Source organism: Lontra canadensis, unplaced genomic scaffold (assembly GCF_010015895.1).
Source record: "Lontra canadensis isolate GAN:19392208 unplaced genomic scaffold, GSC_riverotter_1.0 scaffold79, whole genome shotgun sequence".
Classification (NCBI taxonomy): Eukaryota; Metazoa; Chordata; class Mammalia; order Carnivora; family Mustelidae; genus Lontra; species Lontra canadensis.
In genome coordinates, this window is record NW_022631073.1 from 5,334,348 (window position 1) to 5,343,598 (window position 9,251).

At 49.2% G+C, this 9,251-nt stretch overlaps 1 non-coding gene across 1 annotated transcript; it reads right to left on the minus strand.

Moving 5' to 3' along the window:
* Window positions 1-477: 477 nt before the first annotated feature.
* On the minus strand, window positions 478-584 carry LOC116882015. The gene has a single exon (XR_004385534.1). It is a non-coding gene; the product is annotated as a U6 spliceosomal RNA (small nuclear RNA).
* Between the last annotated feature and the right edge of the window lie 8,667 nt (window positions 585-9,251).

Below are 9,251 nucleotides of genomic sequence, written 5' to 3' on the forward strand. Positions count from 1 at the left end.
TCTAATTTAGACTTCATTTTTTTTTAAATTTTACTTATTTATTTGACAGACAGAGATCATAAGTAGGCAGACAGGCAGGTGGAGGGTGTGTGAAGCAGGCTCCCCACTGAGCAGAGAGCCAGACGTGGGGCTGGATGTCAGGACCCTGGGATCATGACCTGAGTCTAAGGCAGAGGCTTTAACCCACTGAGCCACCCAGGTGCCCCCCTAGACTTCATTTTGATACAAACTTTCTTTGACTTCTAATTGTTTTGAGTTCTGTTACCTCATTTCTGAGTTTTCCTAAATGTTGTTTACCCATATGTTGTATCATTTTAGCTTATTTTGAGATAATAGGTTAATTCTGGTCTGCTCTGTTGCCACATCTTTCTGACATGCTTTGATGATCTGTACGGATGTTTATTCTGCTTCTTACTCTCTTATAGTCATTTCATATGGGATTTGACCTCGATATTTTCTGTTACGCTTTTTTTTTTTTTTAATATGGAATGCTTCACAGATTTGCATGTCTTCCTTGTGCAGAGACCATGCTAATCTTCTCTGTATCGTTCCAATTTTAGTATATGTGCTGCTAAAATGAGCACGTCTGTCACTTGTTTTCAAGTGGAATTAGTTCTTCTGAACTTTCCAATTAAAGCAGCATTCAGAAGAGCTTTTCTAACTCCCAGAACTCCCCTCTCTGTTGTTTTTGTGTATTGTTCAAACCTACGGTGCCTTGCTTTCTGGGAAAACTTTCCTGGGCCCGTTGCCTTCCCCACTGTGGTCTGGGTCTTCTCTTACCTACGTCTCTATTGCCCCTGCCCTGGACAATTTTGATTCATTTTCTGAGGTTTTTCCTCTGTGTGTGCCCTGTTCTAGAAGCCAATCCTGGCAGGGCCATTTGGAGCTTTCAAAGAGCCTGAGCCTCTACAGCCCCTTCTGACCTTCTTCCCCCCGGGACCCCGGCAGTCACTCACTGCCGGGAGGGCAAAACCTCTCCGGGTTTCAAATGCTGTTCTTGAAATTCCCCTGTCCCTTTGCTTTCTGATGGCTTTGAATCACGGTCCACTTCTTTCATTATAGTACTTCAGCTACAAGTGGAAGATCCCAGAAATTGTGTCACTGCCATGTGCTCTCACAGTTGGAGGAAAAACAAAGATTATACGCTAGATGCTCAGGCATAAGCCAAGAGTGTTTGGCAACTGAATTTTCTCTAAAAATTAATGGTTTGTAATGTGGTTCAATAAATACTGTAGATAAATAGTAGGTTTACTGTCTCTGTAATTACATCACGAGCCTAAGGGAGTGTGAAGTGTTTGAGTATTGCATCTTCATTTGGAAAATTTTGACTTGATTGTAATTTAGGCACAATTAATTTTTTTTTCATTTTCCTTAATATCAATAATAAATATTTAATTCTAAGATATTAATTGAGTAAAAAGACAACATCTTAAATCTTGCGTTGGTCTGTTGATCTCTATATTAAAATAGAAATGAACTGAAAGATGATTTTAAATATCGCTACCTTTGTAGGGGCTGGTTTAGGTTGAAAAATTAATCTTTATTTTTTTTAAAGATTTCCTATTATTTTATTTGACAGAGAGAGGGAGAGAGAGAGTGGGAGGGGCAGAGGGAGAGGCAGACTCCCCGCTGGGCAGGAAGCCTAATGCAGGGCTCGATCCCAGGATCCCGGGATCATGACTCGAGACGAAGACAGACACTTAACCAGCTGAGCCACCTAGGTGCCCCGAAAAATTAATCTCTAAAATGAACTGAAAATTCATATTCTGTGGCAAGTGGGGAAAATCAGATTATGAATCATTTATAAAATGAAAACATTGGGGAAAAAAAGAACAATCTTTTTCATGGAGTATCCTTCCTATTCTTGGGCTTGAATTCCTGAGCTGAATGTTCTGGGACCACGAGCCCAGGGCAGGGGCTTGAACAGAGGTCACTGGGAGACTATTCCTCAAGGGGAATAAAAAAGAATTGAGTATAGGACAGTCATTTGTGGAGAAAGTTATATGATTGTGACTGTGTGGCTAGAGGGCTCTGGGACTTCTCAGCTACAGCATAGTCCGTGCGGACACCCCTGAGCTCATGGGCACCTGCAGACAATTCCCAGCGCCCTGGCATCTCCCCACCTTGGACTCTGCTTTCTCTCTCGTCCCCTCTGTTTGAAGGCTTTCTTTGACACTTAAAGCATGCTTGGAGGTGTGCTGGATAGTAAATAAACAATGGAGAACGGAATTGGTGGGAATATACTCTACTGAGCTTTCTTCCCAAGGTGGCTCAGACAGCCCCTCATGGAGAATGGAGCACTGTGACACTAATGAATGGGCACTGACTTTTCTCCCTTCCTTGGTTCATTTTTCTCATGTCCTCCCTTGTGCTTCCTGGGATCACCGTCCAAAAAACTATCTTCATTCAAGTCTCTGTCATGGTATCTGCTTTCGGGAGCTCCAAACTATGACATCAACTAATTTTGGTATTATTTCCAAAAGTCTTAAACCTGATCCCTTATGTCCATTCTGAGGAAGAGGGGCCAGAAGATGGGCAGGCAGAAAGCAAGAAAAAAAAAAAAATTCCATTCAAATGCAAGTTTCTTTTCTCCTTTCTGTTTTAGAGAGAGGGAGGGAGAGAGAAGATGCATAAGTAAGGATGGGGAGGGGAGAAGGGAGAGGGAGAGAGCAAATTCCAAGCAGGCTGCAGGCTCGGCATAGAGCCCGAGGCAGGGCTCGATCTCACGACCCCTGAGATCACCACCTGAGCCAAAATCAAGAGTCGGAGATTTAACTGACTGAGCCACACAGGTGTCCCCAAATGCAAGTTTCTGATAAGTGAGACCCCACCTTACAGTGGAGACAAGGGCATTGGCTGGCAGAGTCCCCTGGCTTTAGGCTTAGATTCACCAAACCAGGAGCCTTTGCTGGACTCTGTTCCCCAGTGCACCTCACTTGGCGGTGTGACTTCCCTTGCAGGTCTCCCTTCAGGGGGGACATACGCAGATCTGTAGATGTGAGTGTTATGGGCTACTAAGCATTTTATTTCTTAGGTTGTTCTGATCTATACATTCGCTTTATGGAAATTTTGCTAACATGAATGTGTTCCTATGTCTCATCATCCCTGGAGTCAGTTTCTGGACCTGTGTCACTGATGTCCGGTACCCTGTGCATGGAGGGCTCTGTCAGGACATGCCTGGCTCATGCCGCTGCCACACGTGGTGGGCACAGTTAGCGGCTTCGTAGGTGACATCTCTGGCTTATCTTCACTATTGCAGCGGGAACTCTGAGACGTTGGGGATTTGCGGATCCCGAGGATGGAGATTCCGCCTGCCACTCCTGCAGAGAGAAGCCCACGCCCTCCATGCTGCCGGAAGCGGATGCCTGCTCCTGGGATCTGTGCTGAGTTTTTACTTTATTTTTTTAGAGAAGAAGGTCGTGGGGGGCAGAGAGAGCATGTTAAGCAGACTCCACGCCTAGCACCGAGCCGGACGTGGGGTTCGATCTCACAACCCTGAGATCATGACCTGAGCCAAAAGGAAGAGTAGGACACTCAACCGACGGAGCCCCCCAGGTGCCCCTGTATTTGTACTTTATTATTTTTTAAAATACTTTATTTATTTGATAGAAAGAGAGAGAGAGAGTAAGCATGGGCAGGGGGCAGGGGCAGAGGGAGAGGGAGAAGCAGACTCCCCGCTGAGAAAGGAGCCCAGCGTGGGACTGGATCCCAGGACTCTGGGATCATGACGTGAGCTAGAGGCAGACGCTTAACAACTGAGACCCGCAGGCGCCCTGGATTTGTCCTTTGGAACAGAGGAGGAGGCTACAGTGGGAAGGCTGGACTGAAGATGCCCGTCTGGAGATGAGGAGTCTGGGCCGTGAAGCGGGTGAGTCCGCCAGGTGAGAAGTGCTGAGGGCCTGGCCCCAGGCAGGGAGGAAGGAGAGGTGTTGGTAGAACAGATGGGAGATAAGATAAGAGACCATAAAAAGCTAGATCTCTGGCTGTTAGTGGATCCTTAGGCACGATTCACAGGGTGGGTAAGTGGGGTGACTCCATTCAACCCTCAAGTTAAGTCATAGAATGAACATCTAGAACACAGTGATATTGAGAAGTTGCTTATTAGAACTTAACACAACATGAATCATGCTATTTTCCTCAGGCTTTAAGACACATATTATAAAATGCACTAAGATTTTAAAATCAGGAGAGCCTGGGTGGCTCAGTCAGTTAAATGTCCAACTCTTGATCTTGACTCAGGTCTTGATCTCAGGTGCTGAGTTTAAGCCCCATGTTGGGCTCCATGCTGGACATGGAGCCTACTTTTTAAAAAAAAAAAGATTTTAGGGGAAGATTTTATATATTTATTTATTTGAGAGAGAGAGAGAGAGTATAAGAAGGGAGGAGGGCCCAGGCAGAGGGAGAAGCAGACTTCCCTCAGGGCAGGGAGCCCAGCCCATGGGGCTCCATCCCAGGATACTGAGAACATGACCTGAGCCAAAGGCAAATGCTTAGCCAACTGAACCACCCAGGTGCCATCCCTTCTCCCTACAAATATTTTAAGATGAAAGTCTATAGCTACATGTCATATGGCATCCGAGAGTGTCACATGTGCCAAAAGGCAAAACTTACTGCTGGCCGGGGCGGGGGAAGGGTGTGCAAATCCTGCATACTTTCATTTAATAAAGCTTAATCCTTCTTATTATGCTCCCTTCTTTTCACATCCATGTGATCCAGACTGGGGATCCGCCAATGGAAGAATCCGCCACTGTGACCACTCTATGACCTGGAGCCTTCTGGAGCATGGACCCCTCCCCCATTCTCTCCTTTGGTCTAACTGACCCCCCTTAAGGACACCCCGGACCTAAGATTCTGATCTGCTCTGGAAATTGGACTAAGAGTGGGTGTTCACCATCCTTCACGGTGATAAATCAGGTTTTCCCCAAGGTGGGGGGCACCGCAAGTTACTATCTCGAGGCAGGCCATGACACGTTTCTGCCGTCCGTGCTTCCTCTTCCTAGAGCATTTCTTGTCAAGCTGGACTTCTTAGACTTTTCCTTCAGTCATATGGCCCCTTCCGCCTTCAAGGTCTTTTTGCATATACCTCCCTGTCACAAACAATATCCAAAGACTTTGCCCATTTGAATAGGAATAGCATTAAGTTTTGACTTTGCCCAGCAGTGGGCCACTCTGGCTTCTAGATTATCATCCAACAGAGGTTCACAAAGCCTTTCTTGTGGTGGTGCATTTTTTTTTTTTAAAAACATCTAAACTTAAGATCTATACTTTTGGCTTCAAAGAGGCTTTCTTCCTGAAATATAATCCTGACATGTAATTATAGAAAAATGACAGATCAGGATCCAAATCCCAGTGAATGAAAACCCAGGTAGTTGGCCCACAGCACGATTATAAAGCTATTATTCACTGCACAGCACTGAGGGGCCAGCTCCAAGGGTCAAGGGTGAAAGGAGAAGTAACATTTCCTTGACGTTCTGAGACTGCGGATGGTACAATGGGCCCGTGTCTTCTCTGTCATTTCCGGTGTCATTGATTTGCCATCAAGCTCAGGTTGACCGTAATGTCAAATGTGCTCATTGCAATGATGAGATTGATTTCGAGGAGGAACTAGAAAGAGGTGTCCTTGTCTGGACTTGCGGGTATGACTTTCATTTATCTTTGGTCTTTGGCAATTAGAAGAGCAGTGCTCTCATTGGTCTCGTAGGTGGTTTAATTCTCAGGGGACTCTTGGGGATGCCCATTTGTGAAAGAAACTGCACAGCCTGCTTCTACTCTGTTTGGATCAATTCAAACACCTGTTCAATCTTAACCACTTAAGTGCTTCTCACAACCACCACGCTCAGTCACAGCCCCAAGCATGGGCCTGACTGTGTTGGGGGACAGGGGATAGACAATAAACAAACACATATAAACCAGAAAACAAGCAGATGGGTTAAGGGCTCTGTGGGGAGTTACAACAGGGGGGAGGGTAAGAAAGACCAGGAGGACCTTTAGATGTGCCAGCTGGGGGTGCACATTCCGAGGAGAGGGACTGGGGAGAGCCAAGAGCTAGCCTGAAGGGTGGGCTTGGTGAGTTTGAGGAACAGGCAGAGCTGTGTGCCTGGTGAAGTGTGCACAGTGGACGATGGAGCAGATCTGGCCTGAGAGGGAGACAGGGATGGGTTTTACTCTGAACGTGGCAGCCAGCCTTGCGTGTTTAGGCTGAGAGTAGACAGATCTAATGTTTTTTTTTTTTTTTTTTAAATCTGCCCCCTGCTCTACTGTGAGTAGACTGTAGAGGGTCCAAGGCAGAAAGCCCCCTGGAAGGTGCTAAAGATCTCTGGGGATCAGGGTGTCCTGGTTTGCCCTGGTAGTGGGTCTATGGCAGGACCCAGTAATGCGCTGCAAGTGGCGAGTGAATGAGGAACAGAGGGGACCCCCGTGGGGATTCCCAGATGTTTGGCTTGAAAATCTGGGTGGGGTGGGGGCGGGTTATGGAGATGGAGGGGATGCAGGAAGGTACCAGCTGTGGGTAAGGGAAGGAAATCAAGGATTCTGCTTGCCCTGTTAAGTCTGAGATAATTCCTAGGCATCTGAGTGCCATGCCATTAGGCAGTGGGATCTAGGGATCTGGAATTCCTGGAGAAGGTGAGAGCAGGAGATATGGGGCGTGGAAGAGAGGGATGTCGAACACCCAGCATGGAGAGCCTGGAGACAAGATGGCGTTACCCGGGAGAATGTGCGGGAAGAAAGAAGAAGGCGGCCCAGTGCGGACCCGGATATGCTGTCAGGCTCAGAAGGAGGAGAAGGTGGCAAAGGGAGCTGGGAAGGAGCACCCGAAAGATCAGGAGGGAGCCTCGGAAACAGGGGCTCCCAGAGCGGAGGAAGGTGGTGTTTCAGCAGGAAGGAGCAGCCGCGAGTGTGGCTGAGAAGCTGGTGAGCAAACAAAGGAGAGCCCATTTGCGTGGCGATGGATCTCCTGCCTGACCAGTACAATGACTGGAGTTGTGAGGTCTGTTTGCGGTGAGGCCAGGAATGGGAGAGAGAGCAGAGACATTTATTTCAAAGGCAGGTTTGCAGGATGAGAGGGAAGAAAGCGATGGAGCCGGGAAAGGGTGTGGGAGCCCAGCCCTTACCGTAACCTCGGGGCTGGGGGCCAGAGCACTGGGACTCTCATTGAATTGGGAGGGGATCCCCACCCTGCCTCCAGCCTGTGGATGTGGCTTCTAGACACCAGGAGCAGAGTGGGGGCAGGAAGGAGGCGTGGCCGTGGGCTCAGTGGCAGGATTGGATGGTTGAAGGGAGACGTTTCAAGCATCCTGGGAAGGTCGCCTGTGATTCCAGTACAAGACCGCCCAGCCGGGGCACATGCTCTTTTGCAGGTTTCTGTCTGCAGGGTCCCCATGACTTGTTTCCACGTTACTTCTGGTGATCCAGCTCCTTCCAGAGCCACCGAGCTTCCAGTTCATGAGGGAACAGAAGTGGCTCACTTGGGTGGTTCACCGTGGGTTACAAGAAGGAGGAAACTGTTGGTCTGCACCCTCCCAGGGAGCCCTGGTGTTCACCTGGAAGGAAGGTGTTCCTCGCAGGCAACATGGGGTGAAGGCTCTGCCCCACTGCACGCATCCCAGCGCCGGCCACGCAGGAAAAATGACCCCCGAGAGGTGGATGACAGAATCCGAGTTCTTTAGGAGCAGGGCTCCGAGTTCTTTAGGAATGCCGGGGTCCCTGAGTCTAAAGCTCCCTCATGTCTTTCTATAGCCATTTGCCTCTGGACGCTGCTTCACTGTCTTCCAAGGAACTCTGCCAATTCTGTCCCATCCTCTCTGCCAATTCTGTCCCATCCCCTTCTCTAGTTTCTTGCTTCTCTTTCTTTCTTTTTGCTATCATGACTCATGCTACCCTTTGGTGGGGCCCAGTTTCTTGTTTATGTGCTCCAATTCTAGGCCATGAAGCTGGATGACCCAGCGGCATCTGGAGGGACTCAAAGAGTTAAGATGGGTTTTCTCTAGGAGCCCTGTACCGTTGTGAGTTATTTATGACTGCCTTCCCGGGCTTTTGGAGGGGAAGAGGCAGGGACTAGTTGCTGGGGCTTCGGAGCAGACCTGTGAGGGTTCCTCCATGTCCGGTCCTCATAGTGGGATGCTTGGCGAGTAGCTTAACCTTTCTCACAGGGCTCCTGAATATGTTGCACGGGCTGCACACTGCACAACTCTAGACGGCTCCATTCATATAGAAGTCCACATGAATAGCATCCTATGGGTGTGTTGTACACAACACCCACAGCCCACAGGCTGCAGCCTGGACTGTCTCCTTCTCTGTAAAACAGCTGATGACCACATAGCAGAGTCCTTGGGGGAATTATGAATTCCACACTCCTGGTCTGTTGCAGGGCACAGGGTGTTGGCTGAACATGTGGCGATATTGTGTAGGACTGGATGTCAAAAGGCAGGGCAATGGCCTTTGTCTTTGGACAGGTTTATGTTTTAGTTTGAGAGGCAAGATCAACCCCTTAAAAACAACCACTGGGAGGGGTGTGACCCTTGGATGGACACAGTGAGTGTCTTGGCCATGTCCCCTGCCCGCTTTACTGCTCCAGGGCAGACTAGCTGGAGTCCCAGCACCAGCAACCAGCACAAGCTCTTCCCCCACAGCTCCTGAGGATTCTGTTTGCCAATCGAACTGTCTATCACCTGGGCGCAGGTCAGAGGGGCCAGAGAATTAAAGCCCTGGGGAACAAATTTAGTAGATGAATGCTGGGAGTTGACGCCTAAATGCCCCAGCTGCCTCGTCCTCACTGGGATGGCCCAGGCAGGCATTCCACACTGGCTCTCAGTTTCCCTGGCAGGATGAAGCACCTTCCTCCCACAGGGAAGCTGGCTCAAGAAGGCAGGATCCCTGGTGCTTTCCTCCCTGTCTCATTCCCCACTTCCCTGCCAGCAGACTTGGCACTTCCCAAGCAGCTCCTGGCATTCTAGTTCTGGCCTCAAGGTTGGTTGCCAGGTGCATCCAAACCAAAGGGCCCCTCTCTACTATGCTCCACAGGCGACCCCATCACCTCCCGACACAGGGCTTCCTGCAACCTTGCAGCAGACAGACCCGTCACAGACCCGTCACGGCCCCTGCAACCGTGCGCCCCTTGCAGGCTGAGCCCATGTCTTCCTCGAGGCTGGAGCCCCAGGACCTGGCACAGCGCGTGGCCCGTGGAAGCCCAACAACATTTGCCCCGAGTGTGGTATGGGCTCCTCCCACGTGGCACATCTCCAGGACGAAAA